Source organism: Fukomys damarensis, unplaced genomic scaffold, assembly GCF_012274545.1.
Source record: "Fukomys damarensis isolate Sample0158 unplaced genomic scaffold, DMR_v1.0_HiC HiC_scaffold_21, whole genome shotgun sequence".
Taxonomy (NCBI): Eukaryota; Metazoa; Chordata; class Mammalia; order Rodentia; family Bathyergidae; genus Fukomys; species Fukomys damarensis.
In genome coordinates, this window is record NW_022900933.1 from 34,406,165 (window position 1) to 34,421,633 (window position 15,469).

General features: G+C 41.5%; 1 long non-coding RNA gene across 1 annotated transcript in view; it reads left to right on the top strand.

Annotated features, from left to right (window-relative positions):
* Positions 1-15,469, top strand: part of LOC104851812 — a 30,910-nt gene that overhangs the window by 4,427 nt on the left and 11,014 nt on the right. Inside the window, exons 2-3 of the long non-coding RNA XR_777299.1 lie at positions 9,802-9,947; positions 12,091-12,240. This is a non-coding gene — a long non-coding RNA (uncharacterized LOC104851812). The remainder of the gene's footprint in view (positions 1-9,801; positions 9,948-12,090; positions 12,241-15,469) is intronic.

Consider the following 15,469-nt stretch of genomic DNA (forward strand, 5'->3'; position numbering starts at 1 on the left):
TAAAACTACACTTCTAAAGAAATCATTATGAATTTGAAATACTTGATGAGATAGGTTCTATGTCTTCATTCTTTTTCAAAATTGCTTTAGCTATTCATGAAATTTTGTACCTCTGCATTTCTTCTTAATGCTTTTTGGGATTCTTATTGGCCTTTCATCGAGTTTATGCATTGGAGAGAACGTATTTTTTTTTTTTATACCGGGAATCGAACTCAGGACATAGAGCTTATGAGGCAGGCGGTGGCACCACTGTGCTAAATCCCCAGCCGTGGAGAGAAGCTATGCTTTAGTAGACTTTTATCTTCCACAGAAATGTTGCATACTTTTGTTTGGTGTTACCTCTGCTTATTTTATAATTTTGTTGTCTTTGTGAATGGTATTTTTTAATGCTACTTTCTGGCCTAAAGGAATGTTACTTCCCTCTTTGCTGACAGTGTACTCCACACTTACAATTCAAGGGAGGAGAGATTTATTTTGGCTTACAACCTGCAGATGTTTGAGTTTATAGTCATCTGGCTCCAAGGCAGGTCAGCGAGGCACAGCAGGACAGGAGAAGCTGTTAGGGCTTGACTGTGGGAAGGAGAGGGAGAGACTGAAGGGAAGAGGTAAACACTTCCAGACCTTACCCACAGAAGAGTGACTTACTGCTTCCCACCAGATCCTACCTCCTAACCTCAAGTCTGCTGTAAATGCATCAGTGGACGAACCCACGGATGATGTCATGTACCACAAAGCCTCACCTGTGAGATTGAAGCTCTGGGGACATCTCGATATGAACCATAACAGAATGCTATTGAATTTTGCTGTTGATCTTGCACTTAGCATCTCTGTTAAACTCTCATGTTAGTTTTAATGGTTAATTTGTTTGCAAATGAGGCTGTCCCCGCTCTTCTTTTCCCATCATTTCTACCTCCAGATCTGTCTCTCTTTCTGTCTTTCAGTCTGTAGCTCTGTCTTTCTGCCTCTCTGACTTTTGGTGTGTGTTAGATACCATAGATAAGCAGAGTGAGTGATGGATACATTTGTTTCTGTCTCTAGTAAGAATGCTTGTAAAGTTTGTGCTGTTGGTTATGTTTTGGCACATAAGCTTTGCCAGGTTAAAGAAATGTCCTACTGTTACTAGTTTTTGTGCCTTCTCTGTTTCTTCAAAATGCAGTCTTGGTAGGTTGTACGGTTATACATTTCTTCTACATCATCTAAATTGTCAGTGTATAATTAATTGTCTGTGCTACTCTTAGGATCCTTTGTATTTTTGTGGTATCAGTTTTAATGTTTCCTCTTTCATTTCTGATTCTATTTGAACTAACTTTCTTTTTTTTTCTTAGTCTAACTAAAGGATTATACATTTTATCTTTTCCTAAAACCAGCTTTTAACAACCTCACTTAACCAGTATTAACATGCTCTACTAATGTACTTAGTGTCACTTTCTTCAGGTCTGTTAGTATTGGGTTTATGTATTTAGGTTCTCTAATGTTGGTGTAAATATTTATTTACAATTATTTTATACTCTTTTTTGTTGTTTATGTAGTGTCTATTTCATTTATTTCTAATCTTTTTATTTCTTTTCTTCTACTAACTTTGGGCTTAATATGTCCTTTTTGAAGTTCCATAAGACACAATGTTAGTTTTTTGTTGTTGTTGTTGTTTTTAGGTCCTTCTCTTCTTATATAGGAACTTTCACTTATAAACTTCCCCCTTAGAATTGCTTTTACTGCTGCACATATATTTCGGTGTGTTGTGTTTCTATTTTCATTTATTTAAAAGTATTTTAAAATTCCTCTTCGTCCCATTGGCTGTCTATGAGCACGTTGTTTAATTTTCATATATCTGTGAATTTCTAAAATTACTCCTATTACTGATTTTTAGTTTCATACCATTGTGGTTGGAAAGATGATGTATAGGATTTCAATTTTTATGAATTTGTTACGACCTGTTCTGTACCTCATGTGTGACTTACTGCAGAAAATGTTCTGGGTGGGTGCTCTTGACTAGAATGTGCATCCACTTTGTTGGAGAGAATGTTCTGTATATAGCTCTTAGGTCTGTCTTCTCCAACGTGTAGTTCCAGCCCACTGTTTCTTTACTGACTTTTTACTCTGGATTATCTGTCTATTGTTACTGAAGTATTAATATCCTCCAGTAAAGTATTTATTGTCTCTTTCTTTGGGTCTGTTAGTATTGGGTTGATATAGTTAGGTTGTTCTGATGTTGACTAAATATTTATTTGCAATTATTTTTATCTTCTTGATGAATTGTCCCCTTAATTATTATATAATGGCCACAGTCATCTATTTTCAAGTGCTACAACAAAATACCTAAAGATGGGTTCTTTATAAAGAGAAAGGGTAAGTCACACTCACAGTTCTGGAGATTCAGAAGCATGCCACCAGCACCTGCTAGGCTGTGGTGAGGACTGATTGGCTCCATTAAACATGATGGCTTCATGATGGTGGGAGTACATGCAAGAGGGACAGATCACGTGGTGGGACAAGAAGTCAGGGTGGTTCAGGGGCCAGACTTAGCCTTTTTAAAACAACCTGCCCTGCAAGAGCTAACACACACCTGCATGAACTGCAGTCCCTTCTGATGGTGGCATGTTCAGTGACCTAACCACCTTCCACGAGGAGGCTCCTCCTAAAGGGCTCTCTGCCTCAAAACCATCACACTGGCCCCTACACTTCTAGCACACAAGCCTCTGGTGGGGAGACATACTCAGATCATATCTAACCTATAGCAGTGAACTTTTTATATGGCTTTTGACTTAAAATCTACTTTATCTGATGCTCTTTTTTTGCTTCTCATGTGCATGGAATATGTTTTTCTATTCCACCATTTAAATCTATGTGTGCCTTTAGTGAGTTTCTTTTAGGCAGCATACAGTAGGGACTTAGTTATTTTTAAAAATCTATTTGGGCACTCCAAGTCTTTTGATTGGAGAATTAATCCATGTACATTCAAGGTATTAGTTGTTGAGTAGGGCTTACTTTTTTCATTTTGATCTTTATTTCCTAGTCATTTAATAGATTGTTGTTCCTTTCTTTCTTGCTGTTTTGTGATTAAATGATGTGTTCTACTAGATTTACTTAAGCTTTATCACTTAAGCTTTGATTACTTAAGGTTTATTTTTTAATCTACTATAGAGTTTTACTTGTGGTTACTTTGAGGTATACATACTATTAAACTATTTAAACTGATATCAACCTAACTTTGATTGCATAAAGCAACTACAGTTTTGATTCCCTCCCCATTTTATTGTTTTTGATGTCACAATTTGCATCTTTTTATGTTGTCTACATTTTTTGCTACTATGATTTTAAATAATTTTATCTTTTAACCCTCATACTAAAGATATATGATTTATATATCACCCACTAGAGAATTTAAGATTTCTTAATTTGACTATGTATGTACTTTTTTTTTGAGACAGGGTCTCACTATGTAGTTGAGACTGACCTGGAACTCACTATGTCGCTAGCCCAGGCTGGTCTCAAACTCACAATGACCCTCCTGCCTCAGCCTTCTGAGTGCTGGGATTATAGGTGTGTGCCACCATGCCTGGCTTTATGTATGTACTTTTTATCAGTGATTTTTTTTTTTTGCTTTTATATATTTTCATGTTCACAATTAGTGTCCTTTTCTTTAAGTTTGCAGTATTCCCATTAGCATTTTTTGTACTGTTATGTCTAATGGTGTTGAACTCCCTGAGCTTTTCTTTGTCTGGGAAAGTCTTTATCACTTCATGAGGAACAACTTTGTTGGATAAAGTACTCATGGTAGGCACATTTTTCTTTTCTTTTTTGCTTGCAGTGCTTTGAATATGTCATCCTACTCCTGTTTGACTTCTATGGCTTCTGCTGAAAAATGTGCTGCTAGATTTATTAGAATGCCTTTATATGTGATATGTTTCTTTTACATCTTTTAGGATCTTCTCTTCATCTTGGTGATAGTATGTCTTGATATCATCTTTTTTGCACAGAATCTGATTAGTAACGTTTGGCTTTCCTGTATCTGGATATTCATATCTTTCTCCAGATTTTGGACATTTTCAGCTGCTACTCTTTTACATAAGCTTTCTGGTCCTTTGTCTCTCTTCTCTTTATGAACTCTTATAATTCAAACACTTGTTCTCTTGATATGCCTCTTAAAACCCATTAATTTTCATTTCTTTGCTTTTTTTCTGTTTTCTCCTCTAACTATATACTTTCAATTAACCTGTTGTTGAGTTCATAGAGTCTTTCTTCTTGATTAACTCTGCTGCTGATGTTCTGTATTGCATTTTCTATTTCATTGCATTCTTCCACTCCAGAATTTCTTTTTTTAAATGATTTCAATTGCTTAAGTTTTTCATCTTGTTCATTGATTGTGTTTCTGATTTCATTGAATTTCCTCTCATTTTTCTTGAAATTCACCAGGGTTCCTTAAGATGATCATTCCTCATTTTTTGTCAGTTTGTGTCTCACCATCTCTTTGGGGTCAGCTGTTGAGAAATTATCATGTTGACTTGGTGGTCATCTGTCTCCTTGGTTTTGCATTTGTCTTCTTTCTTTACATTGATGTCTGTACACTTGGTGCATCAGTCAGCTCTTCCAAACTTCATGGACCAGTTACATCGTGGCCAGACCTCTTTTAGGGAGGAGGGAATCGAACGCAGTGGTTCTGCTGCCAGTGAAGGAACAGCTGGGTAGTTTCTGTGTATCTCTGTCAGCAAAGGTTAGCCTTGGCAGTGATGCATGGATCCTTAGCAGCCAGCACTTGGATCTCTGCAGTGGTGGCAAAGGTTTTTGCATTTTTAATGACAATAGTTGCTAAACTCCTCCAAATCTCTTGTTCTCTACCAGAGATGCTGAGGGTAGGGGGATCCTTCCCATCAGTGGATCCAGACTGTGGGTCTACTTGTTCTGGCAGTGGCATTAGTATTTTATGAGGGACACCCATATCATGTCCATGGAACCTAGATCTTGAAGCAGGGCATGTGTGGAAAGCATATAGTTTAAGGTTCTCAGAGCTTGGTGCCACTGGTGCCCTGTGCTACATTAGTAACTTCGTGCAAAGTATGAACGCTTGTGAAGCAGCCAAGAATGGAAGCATAAGTGTGGTCAGAGTTATGCTGCCCTGAGGTCAGGATGGGGCCTAGTTCTCTATGGCAGCTGAGCGGCTTCCCAGAGTCTGGCCACATGCAGAGGGACCTGGAGTGTAAGCTAGCTGGCTATAACAGTGGCTCCAGTGTCGTTGAAGACATGGATAAGTGCAGCGTAGCCACAGAGCAGGGTGTGTGGGCACTCTCAGGGCAGCTGCAGCTCAATTCAGAGGCATATCCAAGAGGAGAGGTGGCTGCTTCCTGAGTGGGGTTTCTGGACTCCAGGGTTTGTCCCTTCTTGGGTTTCCTGATGGTAATGGAAAGGACCTGGCACCTGCCAAAGATCACCCCACACACTGACTGAGCTCGTATGAGAGATTTTATTAAAGAGCTGTGGCAGCACAGTGGCCCACTCGGTGGAAAGGGAACAAAGGAGAGAGAGAGGGAGCGGGAAAGGGGCTTGGTTATATAGTGGGTGACTGCTGTAGGCATGTCGAGGATTGTGTCAGCTGCATGGACAGCCACTCAGGGGCCGCCCTTGGACATTTACTGTGACCCGGGATGCGTGAGATGGGGAATGGAAACTTTAAGGTGAAGAGGAAGTTATTTATCAGAATGGCAGCAGCCATTTCAAGGCCCTTATCTTACAGTAATGGCTGTGGGTTCCTCAGTGGCAAAAAATGCTGGGAGGAGCAAGTCATGGAACTGAGTAGTTGCCCCCAGTTGGCCAATACCAACAGCTTCTGACGTTCGTCTTATTCCTAGAAAGCTCCTGGCATCTCAGGGAGCCTGATCTCTCCAGTGACCCTTTCTGTGTGGAGTTCTGGATTCTTTTTCTCCACAGTGTGGCTTCAGATTCTTTAATGAGACCTTGAACCCTCCTAGGGCATTTTGGTTTGTAGATTTCTTTCTCTATTTATTTATTGAAATTTTTGGGGGGCTGGGGATAGTGAAGGTTAGTCTCTCCTGTTCCACTAAATTTACTACTGGCTGAAGTGGTTCCTGTAAGAACACCTTTTAAGAGTCCTGTGTATGGTAAACTTTCTAAAGTGTCCATTATGTCCAACATAATGTAACGTCCAGTCCTGTTTACAAGTGGCTGTTAAGACCTCACAATGTTGCTCTTTGCTCCATAAATCTCTCAGAGACATAAAAGAAACATCTACCTCTGATCTGAGAGGGCACCAAACAGTCCAAAGAATGACTTGGACAAGTCCAGCGTGGTGCATAAAGGAATATATTACATTTATTTGGTTACAGAGTAGCAGAAATTACACATCCTGCTTTGCTGAACTGGTTTTATAATTAAAATAGCAAAATTTGAATCAAGAGCAAGAAGAACTGTTGGGAAGAGTTGTGCATACTCTATTCCCATCCCACCCCTATCAGACATTCCACCGGACTCAGTAAGCACTGCCCAGCACAGCAGTGGGTGAGCTTCTCATGTTCCTGTCTGGCACAAGGCCCTGCCGGAGGTGGCCCAACCCACAGCTAAGCAGGGCCCACTGCAAAATGGAGTAACTGTGGCTAAGGTTAGGAGGACAAGTCTCCGTATATTGACTTATATTGAGAGGTGCTGTGTCTGTAAAATATACACTATACAGTATTTTAAAGACAGTGCCTATCGACACACACACATATAGTGTTGTTCTTACCTTCAAATATGCCAATTTCTCTTACCATAATTTTTTTCTTTTAATCTTTGTCAATAAAAAGCCATGCAAGCTGATGGCTTCTCAACAGTATCAGCAAAACTCTCTACCAGCAGAGGCTTGCGCTTAGTAGGTAGATATTACATCATCTGAAAATTGCACAAAGAGCTTTTCAAGGACTATCGAGTATTGGAAACTCTTCTGGACAATTGAGGCTGGCCTTTGAGTATGCTCTGGGCAGGGATCATGTCACAGTAACTTTCCCTTGAAAAAGGGTGTTATATTTACATTTGATAAAGCATGTGGGATCAGGATAATCGCTCAGAACTTGGGTGGAGGTAGGATGCAGGGATGTGACACACGGGTGTGCCTGCCAGAGGGCACACCAAGACCCGGGCATCCAGCCTGAGAGCCTGGAGCGTAGCAAAGACCAGGGCAGTATGTTTCCAGGTGGGCAGGGCCACCAGGTGGTTCAGTGAACTGCTGTGTAGATCCTAGCTCCTTGCGATTTTATTCAACTGTGAAGTGGAGCTGGGGATACTTAATCAATATTCCACTAGATTTATAAGCACAGGTTTTAAGCACACTAGGAAGGAGTACAACTGCAGAGTGGCAAAGTGGACCAAAAATAGCAACACTATTTATTTGCATCACTGGGAAATGAGGCAATACAAGTCAGAGCCTGCAACCGGAAGTTCAGAGCTAGGCAGCAGGATCCTGATGAAAAACTGTATTGCATTCAAGGGAACTAAATACATAATTATTTGACTTTTTTCTGGGGAGACGGTCTAAGTTTGTACAAGTTAAGAACTATCAATGACATGGTTCATTTTCTCGACAAAGTTTTCCCTCTGCTTTATGACTACTTAAATATATTTTGGGGGCAAAAAGTATCTTCCTCCATCTGTCTTTCAGTTCAAAAACTGAGTCGGCTCTGCATAAATAAAGCTTCTTTTATGGACTCTTACCAGGCGAAGTTATAATTTGGAAACTTTCACACAGAGTCTGCATACACCTTGAGTTGGAATTGTCATCGCTTAATTGTTAAGGAGTAAGCTTCCTCCACTCTTGTCATTTCTATTTCTATTTTCTTCAGAAAGTGTCTACTTATTTTCTTTTCTTCTGTGGCTGGGACAAAATAACTGACACCCACAAGTTAAAGGAAGAGAGGCAGATCTTGGCTCAGGGTTTGTAGAGCTTTTGGTCCACAGTCAGCTGGCTCCAAGGCAGGGTGGCATGGCAGGAAGCAGAGAGGGATCAAGGGAGGAGGGATATAAACTCTTCACCCACAGTGCTTCAACAGGCCTCACCTCCCAGCGATGCACCTGGTTATAAATGCAGCAGGCACCGAATCTGCTGATGAGTATTGCATTTAGCTACAAGTTATCAGTGGACTGATCCATTGATGAACGTCACTCCGCCATGGTCCAGTCACCTCCCCAAAGGTGCATCCAGATATAAACCACAACACTTCATGTCAGCCAGGCGCTCTGCTGTGCCTGCAAATCCCTTCTCCTGATCTGTTCCCTGATTTTACGCGGGGTTATCTGAGTCAGGAACTAAAAATAGAAAAGGACGAATGATGAGAATGTTTTCATTCCCTGGTTGCATCTGTGCCCAAAAATTACCTCTAGATTCATTTAAGCATTGCTAGAGCTAAAACGGAGCCAAGTGTGGCTGTAGCCTTTGGAGATTGGACTATATTTCCAGAAAATAAAGCCAGAGAGTTGCTGTTTGGTCCTCACTCTAATTTATACTGCTTTACCGCTGGCTTTATCTCTTCCCAGGCCTCCAAGCACTGCCAGAGAAGGTCGTGCCATCTTTCTGATTTTATACGTTCATCATGTCTAATCCCCACTCGGCCCACTCTGCAGTCCTGCAGATGTAGTTTGTTACTCACACTGAAGCCTCCAGGCTGTGCGTTTTGTAACTCCCTACTGGAATGTAAGCTCCGTAAGGGCAGAGAAGTTGCCTTTGTCTTGTTTCCTCATATCTTGAGCAGCCAGGGGAGAGGCACTCAGGAACCCTTGAGCAAGTGAACTGCCATCCAGAAAGACCTTATATTGGAAAATAGGCCAGGCTTACTGGACCACCCAGAGCTGGGAATGGAAGTGGGCAGGATGTGTCCCCAACTCCACCCAAACTGTCCTTTAATAACATTGCTAAATTAGATTTCTGAAAATTAAGAGCTTCTCTTTATCAAAACAATAAAAATCCATGGAGTGGGAAAAGATATTTGCAACCCATTGAACTAAGTGCTCATACCCAGAACACATAGAACAATAGGCAGAAGGCTTGAGCAGGCACTCAGTGAAAGAGGAGATCCATTGGGGAATCACAGCATGGAGAGGTGCTGAATGCCCTTGCTCATCGAAAATTTAAATGAAATCACAATGAAATTCCACCCACGAGAATGGCAAAAACGGAAATAGATCCCAATCCTTTTTCCTACTGCTGTTCCCTTAAGAATCTCTTCCCTACTCTGATATCATAAAGATATTCTGTTATATAAGTTATATGAGTCTTGTATTTGAGTTAAAAATGTTAGATTTTTTCTTTTTTTACATTTTTATGTCTTTGAAATACATTGTGGGGGCATATGTCAAGTAAAATTTTTATCTTTTTTCCACATGAATTTCCTTCGTCTTATTGATCTAATAACACATTCTTTACCAGTAGCCCTATCATACCCCTTTCATTAAATGTCGAGTTGTATATGTGGCTGATTTCTGGACTATGTATAATGCTCCAGTTTTCTTAATGTTTCATTTTCCCATTTGTCTATTTCTAGGCTTACAGTGGTCAAATGTACTGTGCAAACCACGTGACTGTGTCTGTTCACACATCTGTCTTTAACCTAAATGGTCTTTCTCCTTTCCTTGCATTCTTCTTCAAAATCATCAAAACCTCCATACAGGCCAGATGAGCTGTACCTCTTGGGCTCCTGTGACATCTGTGGTCACCACCATCACTATAATCCTGCCAGGCTGCCACTTGGTGCCCTGCTGTTTTCCCATAGCTCTGTGGGTTCTTTGAAGCCAGGACTGTGCCACTCTCTCTCTGTATTTCAGGGTTGTCATAAAAATTTAAATCGTTCTTCAAAAGGAAAATAATGGACAGGCCACAGGCTGGGAGAAAATACATATCTGACGAAGGACTTATATCAAAAATACATAAAAAACTCTTACGACGAGAGAATACAGTCTACTTTTTTTAGGTGAGCAAAATATTTGAATAGCTGTTCCACAAATAAGATATATGGCGATCACCTAATCAACTTTACTAATATAGTATGGAAAATGAAAATTACAACTGTAGTGAGATACTGCTCTATACCATTTGTGGATATTTGCCTAAGAGAAATGAACGTAAATGTTCAGAGGATGCCTGTGTGTGCAAACATTCATTGCAGCATGCTCATAATAGGTAACAATATTGTTTGTGAAAAGCCAGCATGCTACGAATTCATGATGCTTGTCCTCTGCTCTGTGTTCCACTGTAGTTAAAGTGTGTTTATTGTTAGCATTAAATGACCAGTAAGCTTTCTGTAATAAAGAGGAGGTATATAGAGTGCTGACCCTGAAGACCCAGACACAGGCGAGGGTGGGGTGGGAGTTGGAGGCAGGTGTGGTCTCTGTGTGCTGGGGGGATCCCACCGGCCTCCCTGACAAAGTAGCACTTGGATAACCTCAGCAAGCAGCCAGGGTTTGGATGAGAGAGAATGGGTCCTCTGGCTCTAGATAAAACAGTAACTTCTGAGAAATGGGTCAGTGATAGAGGTTCTTTCCACCCAGAGAAGTCTTTCTGACCAGCATAGTTTAATTCTTGAAGGAAGAGATTGGAAAGGGATTTCAGCAAAGAGTCATGAATGTGGGAGTGTATTACTCTAGTAGTTACTTGATTTTTCTGAGCCTCAATTTCTTCATGTGTAAACAGAATAAAATAATGTCTCTTCAGAGAGTTATGAGAGCTGAATATGATGGTTGGCAGCAAAATGTATTTTTTTAAAAAAGAGCCCCAGATGGGTTTTATTAGTCTCTGAATAAGCATTGTATTATAATTTAGGATTAAGCATACATAAGACTTTTCTGGACTTTCTGCCCTCCAAGTGCTTATGGGTGACAGCAATAAATATATAAACAGCAGACTTCAGGCTTCCTGTCCCCAGGTTGGAAATGCTGTTAATCAGCACAAAGGCTGAGGGCACTGGTGCTGGGATGAGTCACACAGTGTGTCTGTGCTTGTTACGCAGCTCATTAATTGAATTCCCTTTGGTTGCTCCATGCTCTGTCTAGCGATGAAGCAGCACTTTCATTTGAGGACAGGATGCCAGATCACAGTAGGTTGTTGAGTTCCCCAATACCAAAAATGCCTGGTTTGTCAGACTCTGTGAGGTTGCTCCCTCCTGCTGAAACCCTGGAGGTGCACTGGCAGGAGCTGCAGGAATCCCAGGAAATGAGAAGAAAGGTACAAAACTTCTGCCAAGTCTTCTGCTTCTTTGGATTTTGCCATCTCTTGCTTTATCTTCCTCTAGCAGCCTTCAATTAGGCTAAACTAGGCTAACTTACTTCCCTGTTTGGAGATGCTCCTCGTCACTCCTGATAACATGGTGAGATTTTCTAAACTATGGATCTGAGCAAGTCACTGTCCTCAGGTTAAATCTCAGACTCCAGAGTGAGCTGTGTTAGATTTTCTGAGGTCTGACTTATGAAGCACTGGAAGCAGAGAGACTGTCAAGATCCACTGAGAAGACGATGGTGACCTCTACCAAGACAGAGACAGCTGAGATGACGAGAAATGAACTGTTGAAAAAGCTAAGGAAGTACAATCAATAGGAAGTAAGGAAATAGTGACCGGAAATAAAATCGAATCAACAGGAAGTGAAGTAAAAGCAATCAACAGGAAGACAATCACCAGATTGCATGAATGGGGGTAGTGGCCAAAGAGGGTGAAAAATAGAAAATCTTTTGCCCAGATTCCCTCTTGAAAACAATGAAGACAGTGCTTTCACTGTAATGGGGGACACAGGAAACAGAGTGGGTTTCATTCACCTGTGCTTCCCAATGATAGAACCTTAGAGGAAAGGCTTACAGTGTTTTTTTTTTTTTTTTTAATTTTGAAGATTCAATAAGGGCCTAGGGAAATAAAATGGGAAGCAGCGATCCACCCAGTGCAAGGAGATCTTATTAAACTGGCCACCACCCAAGTGACTGGTTGCTCAATCTCAGGGGCCTCTGAGTCACCTTATGAAATACATTTTGGCACTTTCCCCTGGTGAAGGAGGTGTAGAACATTGGCTCCTATCTGCACTGGTGAAGAGCTTCCCATAGTGTTAAATTCCTCTGCTTCCGGTTGTACAGGTCTGAGTGCTCAGGAAGGTGACACTGCAAGGGACCCCCCAGGACAAGAGACCCATTGTATCACCTGAGACAAGACCATGTCAAATGGCACCAGTATAAAGATAATGCAAGCTTGAGGGAACAGCCTTGAACCGGCACTGGATGGAGTAGGTGAGGCTGAAGGTGGTAGCATTTTATTCCATCTTAGGTTTGCAACAGGTATCCAATATCCACTTCAAAGAGGGAAACGTTAAATAGAAAAGACATGGTTGATGACCTGGAGGAGCCTACAGTCTCATGGAAGACAAATAAAGTACACAAGTTGTTTTAGTTACTCATGGCTGGAATAAAATACCTACTACCCAGAAGTTAAAGGAGAGGTTTATTTTAGCTCACAGTTTGTAGAGTTTTCAGTTCATAGTTGGCTGGCTCCAAGGTAGGGTGGTGTAGCAGAAGGGCATGGCAGAAAAGAAACAGTCCATAGCAGGGTAGGCAGGAGGCAGTGAAGCATCAAGCTCCTCTTTCCCTTTTATTCTATTCGTGCTACAAGCTTATTGGTTAGTGCCACCCACACTCACAGTGAGCCGTCCCATTATCCACTCACAGAACTATGCTAAGCCAACAAGTATACTAATTTAGTAATCACACACCCTTAATCCATATTCACACAGCCAAGATCCAGCCACCTCTAAAGAGCCCCACCTATGAGTGTGTGACGCTTTTGGGGGACATCTAGAGTTGAGATAACACAAGGTGGTGAGTGTGCGAGTGCTACTGCTAATTGTTGGGAGTACACATTTCGTCTGTGCCAGGGTTTCCTAAGGGTTCATTCATTTAAATCACTGAAGGCCTGTTTTCCTCATGTCACAGATGAGGAAATGGTGACACATTGTCAAAAGCCATGTCAATAAGTGGCACAGAAAGGGTGCGAAACTTTTGAATCCTTTGGATTTATCAGATGAAATAGATGCTGGGCCTGATGGGTGGGAAGGGACAGGTTGGCCATCAGGGGTTGGGATGATACTCCTGGGAGCATATGCAGTGCTATTTGTGCAAAGGTGTTTCCAACATGGTTTAATCCAAATTGATTGTACAAAGCAAAAAAGACCATTACCCTTATGACTTTACTCTTCAAAGAAGAAACAGAAGCAATGAGAGGTGAAGCATCTTCTCAGTCAGCCAGAGGGTCGGCGGCCAGTTCTTGCCGCACACTGGGCAACGGATGGCTAGTGTCCTGTGCTTCCTTCCTGTCTATCAGTGTGAGGCCTGTTGTGGGGCCACAAGCCCATTGCTATCCCAGCATATCCTCAAGTGAGCCAAGCACTAGACAGACTAAATTTTATCTGCAGAAACTTCTTCCTTCTGCAAACATTTATTTTAGATTGCAGATTTTTAAAAAAGAGAAAAATGATCCCTCACAGCTGAAAGCAAATGTTGCTTGTAAAAATGCCTACAGTAGATTCTACCCTGACTCTGGCCATGGAGGGAAATATTTGTTTTCTTCTCTTGTTTGTTTGTTTTCTTTTATACAACATCTCTTGGGTGTTTCTCCCAGCAAGACAGCTAGGGCATTCATGGACAGCCACGGGCCTCCAAACTTGTGACAGAAGGCATATTCTAGAGAGAAGGTGCTACTTTTCTATTATGGTTCAGATCTAAAATGTCCTCCATTTCGTGAACATGAAATCTCATGTTCAGAGGTGGGGCTTTTGGAAAGTGATTAGATCAGGGGATGCTATGCTCATCAGTGAAACAACCCATTGGTGAGTTCAGTAACCAGATATGCTGAGGGGTGGGAGCTGGTTGTAGTGGTTCACTGGGGGTGTGACCTGGGAAGGTGTACAGTAAAACCTTGGATTGTGAGTAAACTTTGCTAATAAAATGTAACTTGATAAATGAGCAATGTCTTGCAATACAAGTATTACGCGATACCGAATGTGTCACGAATACAACTGAGCCAAAGGTTCTCTCTCTCACTGTAGGATTGTGGGTAATCACCTCCCAAGAGAAAGAGGTTATAGAGGAGATCTCGTCTGCAGAGGAGGAGGGGAGGAAAAGGCAGAGGAAGCCCTCACTTCAAATGAGATTAGGGAGATGTGTGAAATGTGGGCAACAGTGCAAACTTTTATAGCAAAGCACCACTTGAATAAGGCTATAGCAGTGCAAGCAACGAATCTGTTTGACAACAATGCAATGCCAAATTTCTGCAAAATCCTAAGAAGGAAGCAAAAGCAAGTGTCACTGGATAGGTTGCTTGTTAGAGCTAAGCAAAAAGGAAAAGATTTCACTGAGCCAAGTTAGCAGTGATTCCATTAATGTTAGTGAAAGTTGTCTCCTCTCTCTTGTCTCCCTCACACGAGCAGTGAAGGGTTTCAAAGGTAAGTGCAGGTTAATTTATTTTTCTTTATGTTTTGTGCTTTATTTATTATTTTCTATTATATTAAAGTATAGTAATCATTTTTATAAGAATACTTTTGGATTGTGGAATGAACCATTTGCGTTTCCATTTTTTTATGGGGTAAATTGCTTTGATCCACAGGTGCTTTGTATTACAAGCATGTTTCTGAAATGAATTATGCTCAGAAACCAGGGTTTTACTGTATTCTTGTATTCTAGTCCTTCCCCTCCTCACTCTCTCTGCTTCCTGGCTGCCTCAAGGTGAGCAACATTCTTTCTTGGTGCCCTTTTACTATGCTGTTTTTTGCCTTGGAGCCAACTGACAATAACTGAACACCCTGAAACCATGAGCCAGATAAAACTGTCCTTGTATGTTGTGAGTGTTGGATGTTTCATCCAAGGAACAGGGAAGTGTCTAATACAAAGATATTTACATCAGAAAGGGAGAGTTCCCTAATGAATGAGAGCCTGGATTATTATCCCCCCTAGAGCAGGTAGGCCAGACCTGAATGTGAGATAGATAAGTCCAGGGTATTATCCAGAGTGCCTGGATATACTTACCTGGCAGGGGAGCTACTATAATCACGAAGAATGACTGGGTGGACGGTGTTGTGGAGAGGAGGCCACTACCCAGGCCTCCAAGAACCTGGGATTGAATTTTGTGTTTTCTACTCGATTACTGGACCCTGGAGGACTCACTCACTCCCCAGCTCTCTGTCCCAGTCATCCTGCCAGCTTGATGGTCAAGGTTGTGGACTGTGAAGCCAGCTCTGTGTGTGTCTGAATCCCAGACCAGCTGAGTGACCTTGGACAAATCTCCTGAACTATTACCAGTCTGTTTGCTTATCTGTAAGTAGGAGATGATAGGCACCTATAAAGATGAGAGGAGTAGCTGTGGGCCTCGTGCTAGGAAGCATTTGGCACATGGTAGCAACAAGTGCACCCACTGTGTGATCAAATTATAAGGTGACCACCCAGCCTTGCTCTGGGGCTGTTGTGGGAT